This window comes from Gavialis gangeticus, unplaced genomic scaffold, assembly GCF_001723915.1.
Source record: "Gavialis gangeticus isolate Ggan-Ray unplaced genomic scaffold, GavGan_comp1, whole genome shotgun sequence".
NCBI lineage: Eukaryota > Metazoa > Chordata > Crocodylia > Gavialidae > Gavialis > Gavialis gangeticus.
The window spans coordinates 676,842-700,493 of NW_017729015.1; the positions used below are offsets into that span (position 1 = coordinate 676,842).

At 47.5% G+C, this 23,652-nt stretch overlaps 1 long non-coding RNA gene across 2 annotated transcripts in view; it reads left to right on the forward strand.

Moving 5' to 3' along the window:
* The window catches only part of LOC109293965, a 112,654-nt gene that overhangs the window by 1,995 nt on the left and 87,007 nt on the right, over window positions 1–23,652 (forward strand). The window contains exons 2-3 of one of the 2 annotated variants that reach the window (XR_002096432.1): window positions 16,404–16,507; window positions 20,607–21,229. This is a non-coding gene — a long non-coding RNA (uncharacterized LOC109293965). Of the gene's footprint in view, window positions 1–16,403; window positions 16,508–20,606; window positions 21,230–23,652 lie in introns of those variants that run through there. The other variant, XR_002096431.1, reaches the window with a different exon arrangement.

Genomic DNA, 23,652 nt, shown 5'->3' on the forward strand with positions numbered 1-23,652 from the left:
CAGTCTTCTCTCCCCTGCCCCTTCTGCCCCAGCACATGCCAGTCCCAGCCCCACCACCACCACCCCCTCCCCCACTTAGTGCAGCCAGGAGAGGCACCTGCCTGAATCCCTCTGACCCCTTCAGCCTCCCTGCCATGCAGAAGGGGAGCCCCATGGTTCCCTGTCCTTGTCCCATGCTGGGCAAGAGCCCTGGAGGGGGATGCTGCCATGGCAGCCCCCAATGCAAGGGCTGGCAATAAGGCATGGGAGACCCAGGGGACTAGGAGGCTCCTTCAAAGGGACCAAGGTCAAGGGCTTTTCAGGAACCATCTCCACATCTTGGGTGGGAAGGGCAAAGGACTGGCTGCTAAGCCCAAACCACCAGCACCTCAGGGGACCAGGTCCTTGTTATGGAGCACCACACCAACTCAGCCTGTCCCAGCCCTGCCAACGTGGCTTCCCAACCAGGAAGCTGCAGCTATGCTGAGGCTGCTGTAGGGAAACCCACAGCTCCTGAGCCTGGGCTTTCCCCTGCTGCCTGCCCTGTCCACCTTGGCTGTGGGGCCCCTTCCCCAGCCCTCAGCTGGAGGCACAGGGTGAGGTCCTTACTGGCTGCCTGAGAAAGAGGGCCCATACTTTGAGACCTATGTGTGGGCCCTGGTTCAGGTGGTGCGGCCCCCAAGGTTGTGGTGGTCTCCATGTTCCACAGCAAGGGAGTTTTCTTCCTTGCCACAGGGGCTGTTGCCCAGAAGGTGATGGAGAAGGGGCTTGCTGTAGGGGCAAAGCATGTGTCCTTCCAGCCCCTGGAGGAGCTGGGGACCTCCTGAACTTGGTTCTCCTGCCCCAGCTCCAGACCTTGGGGAGAGGGGAGAGTCATCTCTTCAGTCACTCCCCTCCCACTGTGGTGCCAGGACCTCAGCCTCCAGCATGTGTGCTCCTTCTGCTACCGAGTGACCATCCAACTGGTGGCGGGGGCCAGCGCAGAAGCTAAAGGGGCCATTGAAGGTGTTCTCTTCCAGGAGTCCCTGATTAGGATCTATGATACAGTGGGGAACCTGAGGTGCTTCTGGTGTCATGCACCAGGGCACCTGCATCAGGACTGCCCCCTTGGCCAACAGCAGGAGGCACCACAGGCCCCCATCAAAGAGAGGGGTGCCCCCTGACACGGCACCCCTGGCACCTCAATCACTGAATGCAGCCCCTCCACAAATTCAGGGGGTGCTGTTCTTAGCCCCCAGTGGGGTCCCAGGGTTGGGGGGAGCAGGCAGCAGAAGGGAGCACCCCTGCCTCCACTGCTACTAGCCCCTTACTTCGCCTTTCCCAGTCCCATGCTGCCCCCTCTAACAAGAGATGATCCACCCATAGACCAACCCATGGCTGAGTGGGTGGTCTGCTGTCAAGGCCAAGAGGAAGGCCCAAGTTCAGCTTGGACCCTTCAACATGGAGGGAGCCCTCCTCCAGCCCACAAAGAGCGGGCAGATATGACAACCATCCCTGTCACTCCCTGAGCTGCACCAGACACCCCAGCCCAGGAAAAATGAAACAAGCCAATTCCATGGAAGAGGATCTGGGATAGCCAGGCCATCCCAGAGAGAAGTCCATGGAGGAGACCACCCCACTCTGCTGACCATGTCCTGACCTCCAACACCACAAGCACCGAGGTGCAAGCCTCAACCACCCCTGGGGTGGGTCTGGCAGGAGGGTCCTCCCCTTCCAACAATCTGGGGAAGGTGGGAGCCCTGGTGCTTACTCCAGGTAGTCCTGATAGGGAAAAGACCCTTTCCCAAGGCCCCAGGGAGGGCATTCATGCCACCATGGTGCCTTATGAGTCTCCTCCAGAGCTTGCACAAACCACCTCAGAAACCATGTCAGAGGAGGTTGAAGCAGGGTCCCCCAACACCCAGAACAACCCTGAGGGAGACCCTGCACAGACCCCCTCTGTGTTTTTCCCTGCCACTCTCTGAATCAACCCTGTCCCTGCCCCAAGGGGCTGCACTGCTCCTCCTGCCAGTGTTGGGGGAGTAGTGGACCAAGTGGTTCAGAGAGTGTACCAACAGGCCACCACCCCCATTAGAGCAGAAAAGGGGGAAACAGACACCCCTTCCCCAGCACCCTCCCACTGAAGCACGGAGCCAGGGGGAGGAGGACCAGGAGTCCATGGGCTCCATGGCACCCACAGACCTCTTGGCTCTGGTGGTCCCCAGGGAATAGCTGTTCCAGTTCCTGGAACAGCACTCTGGGAACAAGATGTGGCTTGACCTGGACCACTGTGGGGATTTGCACTGTGTCCTCACTACCATGAGGGTGCTGGTGGGGAAGGCAAGGGGCTGAAGCTGTGCAACACCAGGACCTACATGCAGGCCCATGGCTTCCACAATACATTCTAGGTATATGGGAGTGTGGTGGGGATGTTGCTGGGCCCCTGCCTGGTGTGGCCACTCATGAAGTCCCTGTTAGGTCTATTGACATCCCCTAGGACTGAGGTTGCTTAAGATCACAGACCTCAACATCTGTGGCTGCAAGGCAGGTCTCTATAGGTACCGGGTACTCTCCTGCCTTCGGGAGTGTGTGTGTGTGTGTGTGTGTGTCTGTGTGTGTGTGTGTGTGTGGGGGGGGGGCAGTACTTTGTCCTTTTCCTGAAGAAGACCCCCTGACTACTACCCCATGCTCCTCATCGATGTGGGCACCAGTGATACTCCCAGAGGTGACCCTGAGCAGATCAAGAATGACTATAGGGCTCTGGATGCATGGGAGAAGGGGATGGAGGCACAGGTTGTGTTCTCTACAATTCTTCCAGTCAAGGGGAAGGGCCCTGCCAGGAGTGGACGCATCCTGCAGATCAATGCCTGGCTGTGCAGGTGTTGTTGCCAGCACAGATTCAGCTTCTTTGACCATGGGATGTTGTTCCAAGAAGAAGGCTTGCTAGGAAGATATGAGATCCACCTGAAGAAGAGAGTCTTTGCAGACAGGGTCACTAACCTAGTGAGGAGGGCTTTAAACTAGGTTCACCAGGGGATGGAGAACAAAGCCCCGAGGTAAGAGGGGAAGTGGGAGACCTGGAGGAAGCAGAAGCAAGAGGGGGCAGCAAGGGAGGCCTTGTTCTTCCTGAGAAAGTAGGGCAATCGGCTAGTCACCTCAGGTATCTGTACACCAATGCACGGAGTCTGGGAAACAAGCAGGAAGAACTGGAAGTCCTTGCACAATCAAGGAACTATGATGGGATTGGACTAACAGAGACTTGGTGGGAGCTTGCATGCCTGGAGCACTGTCATGGATAGGTAAAAACTGTTCAGGAAGGGCAGGCAGGGGAAAGGAGGAGGAGGAGTTGTGCTGTATGTAAAACAGCCATGTGATTTCTCAGAGCTCCAGTATGCAACTGGAGATAGGCCTGTTGAAAGTCTGGGTTAAAGTTAGAGGGGAAAGCAACAAGGGTGATGTTATGGTGTGTATGCTATAGACCACCAGACCAGGAGGATGCGGCTTTCTTCAGTCAGCTAGTGAAAATTTCCAGATCACAGGCCCTGGTTCTCATGGGGCACTTTAGTCACTCTGACATCTGCTGGGAGGGCAATACAGCAGTGCACAGGCAATCCAGAAAGCTTTTGGAGAGTATTGGAGGCAACTTCCCAGTGCAAATGTTGGAGAGATCAACTAGGGGCCTTGCTTATCTTGACCTGCTGCTCACAAACAGGGAAGAATTGGTGGGGGATAAATAAGTGGACGGCAACTTGGGCAGCAGTGACCACGAGATGATTGAGTTCAGGATCCTGACAAAAGGAAGAGAGAAACAGAGTAAGGACCCTGGACTTCACACAAGCAGACTTTGACTCCCTCAGGGAACTGATGGGCAGGATCCCTTGGGACACCAGTCTCAGGGGGAAAGGAGTCCAGGAGAGCTGGCTGTATTTTAAAGAAACCTTACTGAGGGAGCATGAACAAACCACCCCAAAGTACAGGAGGAATAGCAAATGTGGCAAGCAACCGGCTTGGCTTGACAGAGAACTCTTCTGGGAAGTTAAACACAAAAAGAAAGCTTACAAGTGGAAGTCTGGACAGACAGCTTGGGAGGAGTATAAGAGTATTGCTTGGAAATATTTATACAAGCACTAAACGACTGCTCAGTAACGACTGCACAGTCAGCATCTTGTGTAGACGTGGCCCTTCAGTATCAAGTCTACTGCTACTACTAGATATGCCTGAAGGAGTTGTTCCTCTGGTGGACGGTTATGTCCTGGAATAGAAACTCTTTGTTTCTAGTCATGCCATTTGTGGGCAATGTGCTTTGCAAGTGCGTGAAAGGAAGAGGTATCTGCCCCTGGATAGTATATCTTGCTCTGTATCATGGACACAGCACAGAAAGAGGACAAACATGGTATAGCGGATAAGGCAGAAAGCAGGGTAAATGTCAACATAAAGAAAAGTCTACTTTCTCAGAGGTGAGGAGGGGAAATCCTTTTTCTCATGGAGAATAAAGCGAAGGGTGTTAATCAACATTGCTTCATTGATTCATGGGCTCTGCAAAGTGACAACAGCTGGAAAGCTAGCTTTTAGATTTTTATTATTTGAAGTAAAATTATTTGTTATATAAATCCAATGCTGTGATTATTGCTGAAGTTTGGGATCAGTTTGGGGAAAAGCTTTTTGTTAGATTTTGCCTGAGGTGACCTTGCCAAGGTTTGAGTTACAGCTGAATTGGAGTTTATCCAACAGTCTGAGAGTACAACAAGTGAGCACATCTGAATTTGGACCCCAAAATAACTCTTCATTGCTTCTTACACACCTAGTGTGTCAGCAGGAAACACCCCATGTGATGTCCTGGAAATGTCTTCTCACCAGGAACTTCCTAGAGTAATAGATTCTGTCCCTAAAATGTTGCATGCAACAATTAGAAGCCTCCATGGCAGCAGCAATCTGACACATCCCTTTAGGTGGATGCCCTAAGAATGAATGGAGAACTAGAGCGTGCATCTTCTTACCACATGGTTTCAGAAAGTATGTGCCCTAAGTCTCCTCCTAGTCCTAGTAACTCCACATTTACATTGTGAGGAATGCCACTGGGAGTGAGGAGAGAACCAGGCTCCGTGTCCCCTCACTTGCAAATCTTTTTGCATGGTCAGAACACAAGCTCCTGGCAGTGCTGTACCTGCTGTTGTACCAGGGCAGCAGGAAAATTAAGCAAGACATCTTGAGCTCCTGGAAGTCAAAGCAATGCAACTAGAGCATTGGTGTATGGATTACATTACACAGAAATAGAGCAGCAGTGCAGCTCTAGTGACTGATTACTTGACAGTGATATGATAACTTGACAATAGCATCTGTGGGTAGTACTTCTGCCAGAGGTAGCTCAGCTTGCAGTCCAGTTCCCCTGTCTCTTAGACATGTCTACTTTTAATAAAAAAACACATCTTTCCTAGTCTTCTGATCCTGGTCTGAATTTCAGGACTACCCATATAAACTCCATTCAGATTCCCAGATAAGAATGATATTAAATCAGAGTTAAGATTGAATTCATATAAATAAATTAAGGGTAAAAATTTCCAGGAATGTAATTAGCTGAAACTAAGCATAGCAAACCAGAACATTCAGGGGGAAGGTGAAACTTAGATGGCGGCGGCCATTCTGAGAAGACAACTTTGTTACTGGGAGCTCTACAACTTTGTTCCAGTTGGGAACGTTAGGAAATGAGAGGCTCTTAGGAAGAGGGTATTTGAATGAAATTCCATGAAAGACAAAATTACTTTTCAGATGCTGTAGAAGAAAAAAACACTGCATTATGATGAGTAATGGACATCTATGGCCATTAGTGTCCTGCCTCTCCCCTTCCCCCCCACTAAAAAAAGTCTTCAACTATTGTCCATGCATGAGCTTTCAATGAATTTTAACTATACAGGCAGTCCTCAGACTTACAACACAATTGGTTACTGAAAACCACGTCTTAAGTCGAAACGTTGTAACTCAGAACCCATTTTCCCATAGGAAACAATGTTATAAATGGAGGATTGGTTCCTGAACCAAGACCCAATACCCTATTTTCACCCAGAATAACCCAGAATTTTGTACAGTACTCAATCAATTATATAAAATAAATAAATGTAGCTATACTACTTGTCTATATGTATTTATTTATGTATTTATATTGTAAATAGCAATCATTGATTTGGAAGGACTTCTTTAAGGTGACTTTGCTGGACTTTTTGAAGGGCTCTTGGCTGGAGTCTTCTCAGGAATCTTGGCTGCAGGTTTTCCTGGAGACTTGTCTGCTTTCTTAAAGAAAGTGTCCAAGGAAGTTGGGACAGATGTTCTCTTCTTTTGCTTGTACATTTCTCTGCAGCAGCTGTACATGCTGGATATGCCTGTATTCACTGATGCACTGCGTTCAATGTTGGGGACGTGTTTCTCAAACAGGGACATGGCAGCTTCCAAATGTTGAAATGCCTCAGCCAACACTTTTGTTGTAAAGACTTTACGAGGAGTCTCTTCAACAGTGGGTGCATCTTCTTCCTCTGCCACTTTTTGCTGTTCCAATTCAACGAGGTCCTCATTGGTTAATTTTTCAAAATGTGATGCCAGCAATTCATCAACATCTTCTGGTGCAACGTCTAAGTTGAGTTCTTTGCCCATTTTAACAACATTTTTGGTTACCTCTTCAACAGTGTCTGTAAAGCCTTGGAAGTCAGACACAAACTTAGGACACAATTTTCTCCAAACATCATTCAAATTTGGTTGTTTGACTTCATTCCATGCCTCACCAATGCTCTTCACTGCATGATAAGTGTTGAAGCCCTTCCAGGATTCTTAAAGAGTTGGTCCACCTTCCTGCTCAATTGCTCTGATGGCCTGGGCAAATATGCACATAAGATAGCAGGCCTTGAAGGATACAATTACCCCCTGGTCCATGGGTTGCAACAATGAGGTGGTGTTGGGGAGGCAGAAACACAACTTTGATGTCAGGATGCATGCCATCAGGATGGCTGGATGACCAGGAGCATTGTCGAAGATTAACAGCGCTTTAAATGCAAGATTGTCTTTGCTGCAAGAATCCCTGATACTTAGTACAAGATGATGATTAAATCAGTCCTCAAAAATGTTCTTATTGACCCACGCCTTAGGATTGCATTTCCATATCACTGGGAGAAATGCCTTGGAATGTCCCTTGAAAGCTCTGGGGTTTTCTGAATGGTACCTGAGTAAAGGTTTAAGTTTGAAGTCACCTGCAGCATTGGCACGAAACAAAAGAGTGAGCCTATCTTTAGCAGCTTTGTACTGTTGCTTGGTTTTCTCCTCTTTGGCAATGTAGGTTCTCGACGGCATTTTTTTCCAAAAAGAGCCCAGTTTGACAGAGACAGTCCCACAAGCACCCATAGCATGATTTTTGCCTGTCAGCAGCCAGAGGAGCAGGGCCCCAGAACCCAAAAGCCCCTGCACCTATATCCTTGAAAACTGGCAGGCTTCATGGCCTCAGCAAGGGCTTCCACCCCTGCAGCTTTCACCCTGCTGCACCTTAACACACTTAGTGTCACCCATGTCATGAGTTTTGCTTGTCAGCAGTTTGAGGTGCACTTTCCCCGAAACCCCTACACTTATCTCCTTGAAACTTGGCAGGCTTCATGCCCTCAGAAGGGACTACCATTCCTGCAAGTTTCATACAAATCAGGCTGGAAATGACAAAGTTATAGGCTGTTTCAAGCTTCCTCATTATAGCCTACGGGTGAAACGTCGAACCAGCACTGAAATAGCAAAACTGTTTCAACAAAACGGAACAGCAGTTTCAAAGTGAAGCAAAATTCGAAATGAAATGCTGTTCCGTTGAAATGTGGAAACGCAAGTTGAAATGGAACGGTGCCGTTTTGCACAGCTCTACTATAAATCCAGAGCTTGAGAAAAGGTGGTTAGTCTGACTCTGGAGGCTGCAGAGGAAGGGTCTCCAGAGCAGGAAAAAGGCAGAAAAATCTCTTGACAGGCACTTGGGCTGCCTTGGGCCAGGCAGGGAGAATGCTGCTGATTTAGAGGGAAATGTGACTCAGGATGGGGAAATGTTATATGAGTCAGCCAAAGAGCGGCTGTTTGGGTCAAGGCATCATGGAGAATTTGTGTTCTAGCCAAGACAGCATGTTCTTTTTTTTACAGTTATGACCAGTGGTTTGAGTCAGGGAGTATCAGGGGAGATCAGAGTTCTCAGTGGTGCCTGAGGGGCGTGTGAGTGTCTTGAACCCTGCCAGAGGGCTGGGGTTTGATTGCAGTTGAAAGAGAGAGAGAAGCAGAAGTTTAATGTAGGCCAAAGCCAGACAGTGTCAGTAGCCTCCGTGCCTGAGAAGGAACTACAGAAGGCTAATCAGCTGATAACCTAAGGGGGCATGAACTATAGAAGGCTAATCAGCCTACAGCCCAGGAGGGACAGAGAGAGGGCCAGCAAGCCTGCAACCTGAGAGGTGCAGAGACAGATAAGAGCACAGAGGCCTGAGGAGGCCAGACATTGGACTGGGGCTACGTGCCCCCTGGAATAATTAATTGGTATCATCTGTGAGGCATAGGCATGGCTGTAGGGGAGGATGGAGGCTGTGAATAGCTCATAAGGCAACAGGTGTCCTGAGGACCATACAGATCAGAAAGGCCCACATTGTGTGAAGACTAGTTTGGGGACTAACAGGGTCTGAGAGGGATCCATTGGCAGGAAGACAGAGCAGAGCTTGCTCTAGGTCCCACGGGCAGCCTGCTTTTCCAGTATTAAAGAAGAACATCAAGGCATAGCAGGAAGGAGAAAAGGGAGGGTAACCTATAGCCAGAGAAGCAGGAGTTGTGTGACTACCAGTGGGCATCACAGCTGCTCCTGGAGCATCAATCCTGTTATACTATGATTTAGGAGTTCTGAATCTGCATCTCATTAGAAGAATTGTACAAATATAAGACACTTTTTTTTATTAATGACAGTGACTATAGGCACAGTCAGCTCTTTTGGCAGTCTTGTCAGTGCCAGCCACATTTTTCTGGAGTAGACACTCTATTTCACATAAAATTAATATGTAGCCAACATTATTTTAATGCCTTAAGAACAATATCAAGGCTTAAGGCATGCCATAGGTCCTTGCATAGTAGCTATCCTCTCACTAAAGCTGGGTCTGGGCCAGTCTGTTTTGGGGGATTCATGCTAAAGAATTCTCAATGACAGCAGTAAAACAGTTATGTTTTCACACCTTTTGGGCAGAAAAGTTAAAAAAAGAACTTTAGGAAAAGGCAATGTGTTAGCGAGAAAAGCAATGTGTTCTCCTCTGGGGTAAAAGCAGGAACAAAGAAAGGATCACAGCAATGACATACCCTCTCTATACCATTCATTATTTTATATCCCTCTTTCCTCTCATTTGCTTTCTTTCTAAACTAAACCATCCCAGTCTTTTCCATGTCTTCTCAGACAGAAGTTTTCATCATGTTCATCACCCACCTCTTGTCCCTCCTCTTGCTGCTTTGTCCTTTTGGAGATAGGGTGACCAGAACTGCACACAGCATTTCAAGGATGACCTTCCACTGAAGAACAGGAAGGTATTAAGTTAACATTTGGGTTAGGTTAGTTTCCATCCCATTCATTCTGTGGCCTAACATTTTGTTTGGTGTTGGCCATTAAGCAAAGGTCTCTTTTGAGCCATCCATAGTGATATCTGGGCCTTGGCATAGACAGTGAATGGTATGGACTGTACAGACCAGGAGAACTGTGAAGAGACTGCTGGGTAGGCTATGGGCAGCAGGAGCAGCAAGATTAATCTGTTAGGAAAATAGGGCAGCAGGAGGTGGGCAGTTGAATACATGTAGGATCAGTTATAGGCAGGAACTGTGTGGGAGTTGAAGAAAACATAGAGGAGCCAACATGAGCCCTGGCAGGATCCCCCATTACCTCTGGTTGAGAAATGGACTAAAAGAGGTACATGGGTCTGGGGCCTTAAGAGCCTGACCCTCCTTTGAAAAGGCCCCTAAGAACCAAACCAGAACTACCAGATGTCATGGTAGATACAAGGCCTGCTGATCAGCCTTGATGTTGAGTTAACAAAGCTATTCTCTCTTATGTTTGAGAAGTGGTATGGTCACCCAGCAATGTTAATGTGCTCATTCTCAGTGCCCTGCTACTCTACTTCAAGTTCAGGAGGCAGGCAACCTGCCCAGAGTAGTACAGCATTTTTGATGGTGCTTCTGCCAGGGCTGGCAGATTTACTGTGTAGACATGGCTTGAGGCATTGAATGGCATAGGACCAAGGTACTCCTGAAAATGTGGCTGAGGCTCCTACATCATGCAAATGCTTTTAAAAATATTGCCTATAGGCACTCCTGAACATTTTCTCACCATTCCTAAATAAGGGCCAGCAGCTATTAGGGCCCGCTAACATGTTGGGCATTCCATATAGGAAGCTGACATGGCACAGTCACTGCTCATGTACACTGAGACTGGATCTCCCTGGGCCAGGTTACTTTATCTCCTTCCCAGCTGTATATAGATGCCTTTAAAATGTTGCATTTTGCTGTGACATGCAGCACATCATGTTACCTTGGGGAAATTTTACATGGAGTAGGGTGTGCATCTGTGAGCTTTATTTCAGCTCTGATAAGAGAGATATCAAATGACTTTATGGTAAAAATTACCCCCAGCCATTCAATCCCAACAGCTCAGCTTCTAGTAGAGCAGGGAGACCCTGGTTTACGTTAGTAGCAGCTCAGGGGCCAGAATACCATGTGTTGTAGCTTGTGCTGCGTGCTCACATCAATGCTTCTCTGTAGCCAGTGGGGCTGCTCTAAGAGTTGAACTGATGTAAGGCAGTATTTGAGGGAACTTGGAGGTCACTGGGACTAGAGGGTAAATGGGGAAGAGAATTCAAAATTTGAGGTTTAGCAACAAACAATGGAGTGTCTCTGTGAGTTAGTCTGTTACAATGTGCTGCCAGTAAAACTCCATTGTGTTCATATATTAAGCTCCTTTGTGGTGGTAGAACACTCCTTTCTGTCTGGTGGGTCAGCTGCTGAGTGAAGCCATACCGAACTACCAGAAGGGCATGGATGTACATCTGATCTGCTGGCTTGGCAGTGATGGCTGTTGTCTGCCACCTTAAGTTCTTGGTGGAGTTCAGAGCATGGTATAGATCTACTCTCTGCACCTCATGTGGTTGTTTATACCTGTGTGAAGTGAGATCAAGAAAATGGAGCATGAAACCACTTGTGCCCTGAGCACCTGGTTACAGGAGGCAAAGTGGGATACAGTGTAGTCAGTCGCCTGCACCGCATGCTAGTGTGAGCAAGAGAGCTGAGTAGGGCGGCTACTTACAGAGTACACAGGGGCTCAAGCAAGCCCTTTCCTACATGCAGGAAGTTTAAATTCTTTGCAGCTGACTTCCTTCTCAATGTTGCTATTGTTTCCCAGCCATAAAGGGAAGAGCTACCTTTGATCTCTTGCACCACTCAACTCTAGATTATGAGTGCAGCAGAATAGAGGGTATTTGGGTTTTCTGACTCCTGTGTGCTTTTCTGGTTGCCACACTGGGTCATGAAGAATTTTTTCCCTTTCCTGCTGGCTGGGATCACAGGGTAGGGCTGTGGGCTGGAGAAAGTGCAGGGCTGGGGCCACAGTGTGCTCCTTGCATGCCCCTGCCCTGTGGGGGGCTGGGCAGGGGTGGGGTGTGTATGTTGGGATGTAGGGGGCATATGTGGGCATGTGTGTGTGGGGATGGCTGCCTGGGTGTTAGGTCCTGGGAGCCAGCTGGGGGTGAGGGGAGAGGTGAGGGGGCAGGGGGCATGTGTAATACAGCTCGCCCAGGTGGTGCAGTCTGAAGCTGCCTCTGCGGTGCTCCATATGGGGCCAAGCCCTGCCTGGCACAGCCTGCGCTGTGCTCCAGCCCGCTCCTGCTGGAGCCCTGACCAGTGTGCACAGCTTACTGGTGGGACTGCTCCCAATGAAGCTGCAGCCACCTGAGTGTTGGTTGCTTCCCTTGTCTCCAGTGGTGGGTCTTCCTCCTGCTGCACTGCTCCAGGCAGGAAGGAAGCTTCAGGTGGGCGCTCCTGCCCCAGTATGTGGGGCTCCAGCTCCACCTCCTGGTGCCTTTCTACCCACTCAGACCAGCTGTAGTCACACCAGGAGCAGCTCTGCTGGAAGCTGTGCGCACTGGCCTGGCCTGGGGCTGGTGGGCATGGGCTTGAGTCCAGCATGGGCTACCCCAGGTGGGGCAGGACCCCAAGCCGAGTGCCACAGGGGCAGCCACGGGCTGGATCCAATGAATTGCCAGGCCAGATTTTCTTGCGGGTCATATTTTGTCCACCCCTACCCTAAATCCTTTGGCCTGGAAAAAACAAACCCCCACCCCCAGTCTTGTCCAGAAAGCTTAGTCCTGTTCCAGGATCAAAGAACTTACTTGCTGTATAAGGCAGCTGCAGGTGCCACCCTGGGACACCTGGACAAAGTGAGCCCATGCCAAGGAGGCTAAAAGTGACTACTGCCTAAGCCTGTCATAAGAGCAGGTGCATGCACGCCCCAGTCTAAGCCTGGCAGTTCCTCACTTTCTCTGTCTCTCAGAGATCACCGTAAAAGACAGACTGTTGGCATCTGACTGTAGCAGGAACTGGGTTACTGTCCCGAGATGGATGGCTCCTAGAATAACTTTATTTTGCCCTTAAACTTATTCTGTTTGAAATGGGAAGTGTTTGTCGAATCTTGCCAGTTTGGCAATGGCTCAGCTTGAGGCACAGGTTCAGATCCACTGGATCCTTCAAAACTAGATGAATAGAACTGCTGGCAATTTGGTTGGAGATGGGGAGAGGAGTTGAAGAGCTTGTGCAAATGCGTTGCTGCCACATGGTGCTGTGGGCAGCAGCAGTGACCAAGGCTGTAGTGGGACCAGGCTAACAGCACAGCCGCTGCTATTTTTGCTGTGTTACTGAGCCTGTTAAACCACCTTCATGGCTATCAGAGAAGATGCAAAACTCAGTATCAGGAAGGTGGTACATTTCACAGACTTCAGTAAACTTTTCCAGAGCAGTATGTTGTACTCTGAATAGCTGCCATACTCCAGGGGCAGCCGCACTGCATTTCTGTTGTGTGACTAGAAGATGGCTTATGAAAAAACTTGGGGATATTTCAACTTTCTGTCAATTCATTCTGTTCTCCAAGCATATACAGGAGGCCAGTGTGACCAGAGACCAGGTTTAATGATGTTCAGCCCAGTGCTCCCAGCACCACACTATCTTGGGAGGACTGGTTCCACAATGAGCAGAGTTTGAAAAGTGAGCCATGTGACTGGCTGACACACCTTCCTGCCCTTGCATGCAGGTATTAGTGTAACAAGTGCAGAGAGAATGCACTAGGCTGGATCTGCAACTCCTGCATAACCCTTCATCCCCAGATCAAAGCAGCCCATGGGGAGGGGCCCTAGTCACTTGTACAGTAGCAGAGAAGCTGTTAGATTGGAATAAAGCCCCTGCAGTTTAGAGTGAGCCCTGTCTGAGACTAGATTTGAGTCCACACTGTTTCTCGTTCTAAATACAGCTGCAGTCACTGCTGAAAGGGTGACACTCTGGATTCCTGTTACCAGAACATCTGCGCCTGTCCCACAAGGACAATGCAGGATGGCGTATGGAGACAGAATGGCACCTGCAGTTAGAAGGGGTTGTCTAGTTACCAAGTCAGGCAGAGTGTATACGGACACTTCAGCAGGGAGCAGTCACATATCTAGCATATTGGGTATATTTTTTTCTCTCTCTGCCCTATGCAGAAATTAAAGGACTCACTCTGCAAGGGGTTAACTTCACAGAGTACTCAGGGACCCCAGGACTTTGCAGCGGCTGGCCCTAGTGGGATTAAAAATCCTGTTCCCTTCTTTCAAATTTATGCCACTTTAGATGCGACTTCGGTGATGCTTTGCAAGGAGTGTGGCTACTGCCACACAACCACAAAACACAGCACCCTAATCTTCCACAGATAAAGCAGGGGAGCAATGGTGGTCAATGTTCTGTTGCTACAAAGATTGTTAAAGTATGCCCAAGAAATCCAAGGAAGGGGGCATGCTTCCTGCTATAGAGGAAGGGAGAAACCTGCACAGTTGAAATCTGACATCTCATAAGTCTAAGCAGTTTTTGTAGTTGCAGTTTGACAAAGTCAGTGCTGCTGTACAAAGGGCATATGAAGATTGCAAAGCACAGGGATGCTGGGGGCAGGGCCAGTCCTGGCAGCCTGTGCAAAGCAGCTGCTGCTCTCTGCCTTTCCACTTCAGGTCCAAAGGTGGAACTCAGTTTTGTCTCTCTCTCCCTTCGGGAGCAGGCCTTGTTTTGGAGAGACTAGCCAGAAAGATCACTGGCCTGTGACCTGACCCCTAGTTAGTCAGTCACAGGAGAGCCATGTACACAGTCCCAGCATTCCTGTCCCATAAGAAATTGCATGTCAGTCCTGTTCCTGCTGCATAAGATCTCCACTTCCAGGAAAGCAAGGAACAGGTTCTGCGAGTGTGTGCAAGGCATCTGTTTTGACCACCTGTACTTAGTGAATATAGGACATGGTATTATTATATAGCTCATACCTGGTTCTAATTTAGTTCCTGGGAACTACCTAGTGATTCAGTAACTGCTCATGTCTACTTGGACCAGTTCCTTTGGTAGGAACCTGGGGAGTATAATCTCTTAGGAGAAAATGGGAGGTCTTACCAAACATGCCCTGGGCTTTTGTTCTTGGCTCACATAACCCCATAATCAGATGTGAGGAAATGGTTGTTCAGATCATGCTGATTGTGGATATTAGAAGGAGGATGTCCAGTTAGGTATTTGAGTTCTGAAAAGTTTCCCCTAACCTTGGCCTGCCACCTCCAGTTCCTGAGCCCAAGAAGAATTTTTGGACAAATGCAGCAACAAAGTATTTTTCTCACTATTACAGACTACCCTAGCATTCAGATAGCAACCAAAATCAGAGCCTTCTTATTCTAAATAAGCATGTGATAAGATACAATCTCTGTCCCAAAGTATTTGCAACCTACGAAAAAAAAAAAAAGCAAATGAAGGCTGAAAGGAGAAAGAGAAGCATTTACGGGAGTGACTCGTCTGCCACATGGACACAATTTACTTACAAACATGTAAGTGAATAAAGGACCTTTTTTTAAAGGACTTATATAGCCACATTTTCAAAAACCAAGTAGCTGTGTTTTTCCTGCTGCATGTATGCATACAGGTGTGAAAAAATTGTGCATATGTAACTATGAGCACAATGCATTGCTTTTGGGAATTAATTAGTAATTGACATATTTTGCATGTGTAATTTAGAGACATAGTTAGCTGTGTTAGTCTGAAGGCAAGCAGAAACCAGGATACATTTGTTCCTTATAGACTAATCAAAGCTCTTGAAAGCTTGTGTTGCATCTATCACACATACACACAGTTTGAGTAACGTAACCAGAGATGCTTGGCCCAGTAGTGAGAGGCCATTACTGGAATGTTATGTCCAGCTACTAACGATACTAACAGCTTCCAAGCTTTCTTGGAGATTACTCTTGCCCTGATTAGGAACTGAAGACAAGCTATTTCATTTCTCAGCTGATGCTGGGCATCTCTTTGCTTCCCTCAAGCTCCTAAAGGCCAGTTGTTGGAGAAGCAACAGGGAAAATGAAGGAACCTGATGAGCATCTTGCTCCCTTGAGCTGCTTGAATGGGAGGGAGTTAGGAGTGCAGGTTAATCTGGACTATGTGGAGTGGTCTCTTCCGTTACTGGAGTATGAGTTCACATCTCAGCTATGGGCATGCAGAGGCAATTGGCAAGGTTTTGAGCCTTAAATACACAGTAAAATCCAGCAAACCTGTAATTAAATGTTAAGGCTTATAATTAATGCTGCCTAAATGAGCAATGGTGCTTCTTGTGGAATCCAAACATTTCCTGCTGCTCCCTGTTTCTCTAAGAGCGGGTGGAGAAGGTAGTATTTGCTGTTGTGGAGGGTTGTGTCACCAGCACTTAGATCCCTGTGTGGACTCAAATTAAGATAAACCCACAGCTGGAGGAGAGGAGCTCATTATAAATTACCTGTATTTCATACCTTGTCTCATTGTTTTCCTAGAATTCATAGCACCCTTTTTTTTCAAACTGGCCCATGGGACCCAGTGGCAGGACCCAGGGGAAAGGGGGCCCCTCTGTCTAATACAGTCTGTCCTGCTGGCTTGCCCTATTCAGAAATCTCCCAATTCCACTTGCCTGCCACAACTTGTTGGGGGGAAAAAGTTAATTTGGGAGGTGTGTTGCCCCTGCCCAAAGGAGACAGTGAGAAGGAATCCTGAGATGAGATCTCACCGTCTTGTAGGGCTCCTTGTGTGCTTTGACTCCCTAGGTTTCCTGTCCTAGTTGTCATTCCGTTTTAGAGCCTGTTTGTTTTGAACCCTGGCCACTCCAAGCTTCCCATACACGGTCTTTCTTTCTTTTTCTCTTTCAGTTCAGCTGCCTCAGTCTCCAGGATATCTCCAGGCATCTACCCCTTTCGGGCCAGGATCCAGGACCTTGGACTTTGCAGCTGCACCACTGGACCCAGGCTCTTGGGTGAGCTCCCGTGGCAGGGTGAAGTATATTAGTCAGGGTGCTGAGACACCTGGTTATTAAACTTCCACAACTTCCCTTATAGTTGTCCTCAGTTCAGGGTATCCACTGCAAAAAATATCTCAGCTTAAGTTCTTCCTCCACCTCAGTGTAATGGACAGTCATTACTCAAGGTTTTGGCCCACAGGTCTGCTGTCTAAACAAGTGAGGAACAAAGGAAAACGGCAACAAAACTTCCAGGGCTGCTTGTGGCGTCCAACCAGGTCTTTTCTCCCTCAGGCAGAGACAATCCAGCCTTTTTGGCAATCTGGGCTCTACTGTCCCTCTCTCTCTTCTAGGTGAGCTTTTGTCTGTAGGGTGACTACATACCCCTAATTGGGCAGGACAGTCCCGAAATGTAAAGATCAAGTCCTAGCCCTAGGAAAAAATGCTCCAGGACAGCATTTGTCCCAGATTTCCCTTGACACATAACCCATAGCAGTATCATGTGCAGAGATCCGGGTTTTTCCATTTTATGATTGGGGCTGGGGCTAGCGGGGTGTAGGGGGCACCATGTGTATGTGTGCTTGTGCACACATGCACATGGCCGGCAGTAGGGGGCATGGGTGATGCAGGGAGGGAGTGGGAGGGGAGGCAGATTGAGACCCCCTAGGGCAGGGGTTGGACCCTTTCACTAAGTGGGCCCAATTAACAAAACTGGGTCCTCCTCAGGTCAGATGCAGCAGCTGACAGAAGTAATGGGCTGGAGGTAGCAGTTGACAGAAGCAGCCAATAGATTCCTATACAAATGTGCTTGGTGGGCCAAATAAAATGCTTTTGTGGGCCGGATCTGTCCCATGGACCATAGGTTGCTGATGCCTGTCCTAGGGGATGTATTATTTAAATTGCAGCATTTGCTGGTGTTATACGTGTTTACTTCTAAACATTGAAAACCAAAAGTTAACTTGTGCTTTCCTTTCCTATTAAAAATCAACTCTTGTTTTGACCTGTATTAAATTTGGACTTGGACTGGGGTCACCTGGAAGACTGGGGTCTTAGAATGGGTCACTCCATGGAAAGAACTGAAATGGGACTGAAGTGGCATCTAAGTAGCACACCCAGGTCTTGTGATGGCTTCATGCCTAAGGGTGAATGCTATTCATATAAAGCAAGATACAACCCATGTATTGTAAAATGCTATCTCTTATTCTGTTAAATGCGTTATACCTCCTGTCAGATTACCTGAAGTTAGTTCCATAAAGATTCTACATATTGACCTCATCTACATGAGACACAGACTGTGCAGTAGCCCAAGACTACTGTGCAGTAGCCTTGCATGGCAGCAACCATGATATGACACTATTGTACAGCAGTCTTGGGCTACTGCACAGTCAGCATCATGAAAAAAAACATTTATAGGTGCTACTGTGCAGTAACTTGGGTTACTGCACAGTCATTTAGTATATGTTTATACAAGTATTAAATGATTGTGCAGTAATGACTGCACAGTCAGCCTCTTGTGTAAATGTGGCCATCACAGCTATGGATAGGTATTTAAAAAGCCTGAGCCTGAACTGATTCAATTTTTGCAGGTTAATCTAACTGTGAAGCTTGAATCAGTTTGGAGGTGGATGGACATTCCTTTTTCATTCCAAAAATGCAGGCACATGCCTGCAGTGGCTCAGGCTAGAAGGTGGGGGGCACTAGAGCAGCCCTCCGTTCACTTCACAGAGCTGAGCTGAGGGTGGGGGGTGTGGCCAGGCCTTGACAGGATGCTCTGATTAGCCCAGCAGGGAATTGATAACAGTGTTTATCACCCCTAACTCATTGTTTATTGCCCCATTAAGAAAACAACAGAGGGACATTACCCGCTACCTGTTGATTCTGCCTTTGTCATGGCACAGACTGGAGCCAGCATGTGGTCTGCTAGCTAATATACAGATACCTCTCAGCAAGGTCAAGGGGAGTGGAGAATTATTGCTTAGCAGAGAGTGGTGAGGAGCGTGGGATGGGGAGAAGCAGCCTGCAAGTCTCTGCCTAGCTGCAGCCAGGGAGCAGAGGGGCAGGGCCAGCTCTGCTGTGGAACAGAGAGCCCCGGCCAGCCCAGAGAGCATGCTGGGATGCTGGGCGTGTCTGGTTTAGCTTAAACCAACAAAGAGTCTGGGACAGACAATCATAAATCGGTTTGAACCAAATCCATTAAGTCTGATACTACATTCAACCAGGTTTACCTCAAACTGGTTGCAGCCATTTTCACTGGCTTATGTTCACTGAACATATGTTTCTGTTACAGGTTTAAACCAGTTTCTGACCACTTAAACTGGTTTATGTGTAATGTCTGTCCCTAGCCTAAGTGTGAAGTGAATAACATGACCAGTATTATAAGCAGAGTGGGGCCACTGGGACAGCTGCCCCAGGTGCTGACTTGGAGGCAGGGTGCATGCTGAAGCACCGTTGCTGCAGCTACACAATCTCACTGGTGGCAGAGCAGCAGCCAGAAGTTGCTGTCGCCCCGTCACAGCTGCCCCAGTTACCCAGTTGCACTGTTACAGCTCCGAACATGACTGCCTGATTCCTCTGTCCAAGTAAAAACATAGTGGTGCCTTTTATTTGGCTTGCATTCTACCTTAAGGTTTAGCTATTTTGTTTCTATTTCAGAAAATAAAAAGCAAATCCACATCTTTAATATTAGACAGAAAGTTTACTTCACCCACACAAAGGCTTTTCTTCCAGCCTTGAAATATACACCGTTGTTTTTGCTTGATATATGAGTCCTCTGCTATTTATTATAAGATACTCCTGGCTACAAAGGCTACTTTATTTTAATATCCAAAAATGGCACTCAGGTACATGGTTAATATATTGGTGCTAATGGAACTACTCAAAGTTGGCAAAGCTAGGTACATCCTTAAGTCTTTGTAGCATTCGCCCTTAGTTAATTCTTTTTGGGCGCATGTGCACATTCATTAATGTGCTGTAATTATGGCACATTAGGCTGAGTACCTGTAATATGTACTAAATGCACTGTAATTGGCACTATTGCGCATTAACACAGATGAACGCTTTTTAAGTGATGCTTAATGCCCATTGGACTAAAGCTAAAGCATGAGTGCAGGTGAACGCTTTTTGTATGCCGTTTAATACCCACTGGACTAATCTACTGAACATTAGTGCATTAGCATGGGTTTTGCCAGCAGTGCTAATGTGCGGTTGAATTAATCCAATGGGCATTTAGCATCTCATGTAGACTGCACCCCTTCTGGCTTAAAATTTGGATTTTTAGTGAAATATTATAACCTTGATTTAATAAAAGCATGTGTCAAAAATAGTCGCATCTTACTGGCTTATTCTTCTGTTGAAGAGGAGGGACTGTAGCTAGAGTTATATTATGAAGTAGAACACTTTTGTAGTTAGAAGTGTAAACCTGATCTAGAAATGCTAGTGGGATCTGGGTCCAGGGACAATTTGTCCACCTGCTCTCTTTGAGCTATGATGGAACAGTTTGAAAATTTGGAGGGTCTATAGGTGTGTTATTTCGCCAAAGCTTTTGTTTCTTTCCCAGGCTGCATATAAGTGATATAACCTGTGTTTTCTACACACTGACTTTTGAGCCACATGTCCTGGTAGATGGCTGATACAACATGACATCTTTCAGGACCACAGGTTAACTTTGAGCCATATAATACTGGTGCCTGCATTCTCCTCCCACAATCAAACTGCAGGCATAAATGTGACCACCAGCAGTTCTTTTGCCAAATGGTACAGTGCTGTATCTGCTTTTCTAACCAGCAGCTTAGAAAAGCAGATATGCAAATTGGTGCTCTCAGTTCATTGTGTGAGCAAAAGATGAGGGTGCAAATGCTGTAGGATTGAAAGGTGAGAAGAACAAAGAAAAAGTAGGGCTGTTCCTGTGGACCCCTGGAGTATTGCTTAGTTTTCCAGGGCCAAGCAATTGACTGATTGTGGAAGATGTCATGTTGTATCAACCCCATGTATACAGATCTAACCACGACAGAACAGCACGCTCTCTGCCCTCCCTCCCCTTATCTTTCTACCTTTATTTTTCTCTCTTGTTCTTTTCCTCTCTTCTTTTCTTGTTTAACTTGCTCATACTTCTTTGCAGAAGCCCACCCTTCCTCCAGCTCCGGGTGCAAGGCATAGAAGGAACTGAACCCTTTGATCCTTGACCAAGACCCAAGTCCCATTAGGAGAGAGCAGAGTCCTGAGAAGAGTGGGGGAGCGCATGGTCGCAGAGACCATTTCAGGAGCAGGGAAGAAAACGTATGGTTCCTGGGCAATGACCCAGAGTGAGAACGAAAGGGGTCATCCTGTACTAAGTGACATGTGCAGGAGAACTGGAACCTAATTAAGCCACCCAGAAAAAACTGACAGTACTTGTTGCTTCTTTTTGGTGTCTCAGTCCTCAAAGATGAACTGGAGTCCATTTGAACTGTCTGTTCCTTCTTTGAGTTCTTTCTGATGACTTTCAGTAGAGCATGGAGTGACTCACAGTTCTGCATCATAACCCACGTAATTTAGCCGGCTCTTATGTGGCCTGATGTAACTCAGTGTGAAGGGAGATACGCTTCTCCCAGCCTGTGAATCACCCATAAGAAGCATAATCTGTTCCTGTTATTCAGAAAAGATTTGGGGTTAGTCTGTCATATCCCTGAACTAAACCATCAGAGATGAGAATGAAGGTCACTTATCATGCCTCCTGTGTCTCAATAGTTTGTCTTACATAAATCATGCTTCCTGCTCAAAGTCTCCTGTCCCATTTTTCAGATCTCCCTAAATAGCCTGTCTGGTGTTAGGAAGGTGTGAGAATTTCAAGCCCCTACGAGAGCAACCGGAGACTTATATTCTGAGGCACTGCTTAGTGCTCTGAGCTGTGCTATGTTACTTTGGGCAGTGCCTGGTATCATAAGGGATAATGTAGCAAACCTGTAGCTGTCTTCTCACAGAATTGCATCATGTTAAAAGTAATAGATACATATTTTAATGGATTGTTGGGGGAGGATGGAATGTATAAATAAAATATAACAACCTAGTCCTTTAATAAGCTAACAGAAAAAATAATTCTCCATACCTCCAAAACTTGCATAAAGGTAGATGCTTTGTCCTGCTAGGAGCTATACCAAGACTTATTAAAGAGTGAACTCACAGATCAGGTGGTCAGTGCTACATGGAGCACTTCACATCTGGAAGCTGTTCTTCATAGATTTTGGGACTGTTCCTCAGATGGTACAAACTGCTATAGCCTTGTTAAAACAGAGCCCAGCACCACATTAACTGGCATAGCCAGAGGAAGTCACTTTTGCGAAAGCTGCTGGTTACAAGCTTCACTGATCCTTGGGCTTGGTGACTGTAGTATAACGGATGCAGGTACAGGGAGGCTGGGTCCAGTCCCCAACTGGAGGATTATGTCCATGGGTTAAATCTATTCTGGGTTTCTGATACAAGCATGTTGGAAAACTAGTTCAGTCTCCATTACATAAAAGTTTGCAAAGAGTCTGTCCTAGCTGGGACTTGACCCCAAGGGTCCCAGCCCTTAAACTAGAGAATTTCAACTGTCAGCAGTAACAGGGCTACTTACACTTTCAGCTACAACAGGCAAGACCATTGCCATTAGGTCCACTGAACATGTGCAAGCACCTACAAACAGCAGACCCTGGTGCACCCAACTCTTTCGCATTTATATTGTGTTGACAACTTAGACCCTCCTGTTCCATGTTTCTCACACAAGCCTTTCTCCTTATTTATGTGGGAGCCTTACCAGAAAACCAAAGGTTGGGGTTCGGTGGGAATTGGGGGAGGGGGAACACAAAAGTTTACCCTACATTTATAAAGGAGCTGCTGTTACCTTGGGTCAGCTAAAGCTTGCAGTAGCGAGGGGGTGCTGCTTCTTGCTGCTGTATGTGGTTTGTGGTTGGAAGACAGGAGAGGTCTGGATTGGCATAATTCCTCCAGATCACAGGAGTTTACATGGGGAAACAGGCTTCCTACAATTGTCTGTGCAGAGCCAGTTGCCAGACCTCTGAAGAGTCTCCTTAAAGACTTGGGCTAGAGGGAAGTGGGATATGAAGGGGGCTAGATCTTTTGTTGCCAGGAGATTTCTACCATACTGTGGTGAACAGAAGTCACACTTGTAAATATTAATATCACCCACTGGTCTGGGCACTGATACAGGGTCATCTCATTGTGCTCCTGAACAGACTGACACTGAAGTTCTGCTTCCTACGGGGGGGGGACCTAGTGTGGTGAGGTGTGAGATGGATAACAAGGCTAGGGCTTCATTACTAAGTTTGGCAAGGGAGTATTGATCCCCAGAGCAGAGCCCCTGGGAGACAGCAGCAGTGGTCTGTAGTGGAGAAGCAGTGATCACTGCAGCACTTAAGATCAGTCAGACAGAGGGTTGAGTTCAGTGCTTATACATGGTGGTTGGGCCCAGTATATACTCCTGTCACAGTCACATTGCTATTACTGTTAAGTTAACACCCAGATAGGAATAGGCTTTATTTTGCTACGTGCTGTAGAAGCTAGTACAGAGTCATAGGGCTAGGAGGAGCAGTTAGGAGGGACAAGGGGAAGTCCTGGGTGCTGGTCTAATTTCCACATCCGGGGACCATAAACTGGAAACTAGGACTCCTCCTTCCCAGCTGAATACCCTAACCACTGGGTACCAAGTTATATTCCTTTTGCCCCCATGGCTCCTGCACTCTTGGACATTGTGGGGGGGTAGAGGTGCAACTCTCTGAATCTGTTTATAGCTTGGTGGCTAGGCGCTTTCCTAGGATGGTGGCAACATGACTTTGATCCTCACTCAGGATGAAAAGGTCCTAAACCCCAGGTCTCCCATTTCCAGGGTGGGTGCTCTAGCCATTATGCATTTGTGCAAAAAGTGGGTGGTGAAATAACCCAACTGGCCAGTTGTCACCCTCAGATCAAGACTAGGCAATCTGGATCGATTTCAGATGAAGGGGTCTCATGGGTAGCGTTTCACAGAAGCATAGGAGTTTGGATTGATCCCTGGGTATCACATGCCAATTGGCTAGCTCTAGGCATCTCCCTGCTCTGCACCTAGGTGCTCTATTCTATTCCATAACTCTCCCAAGAGGGAGCCTCGGAAGCCACTCAAGTTGTGGGTGGCTAAAGTGCCTCTCTGGACC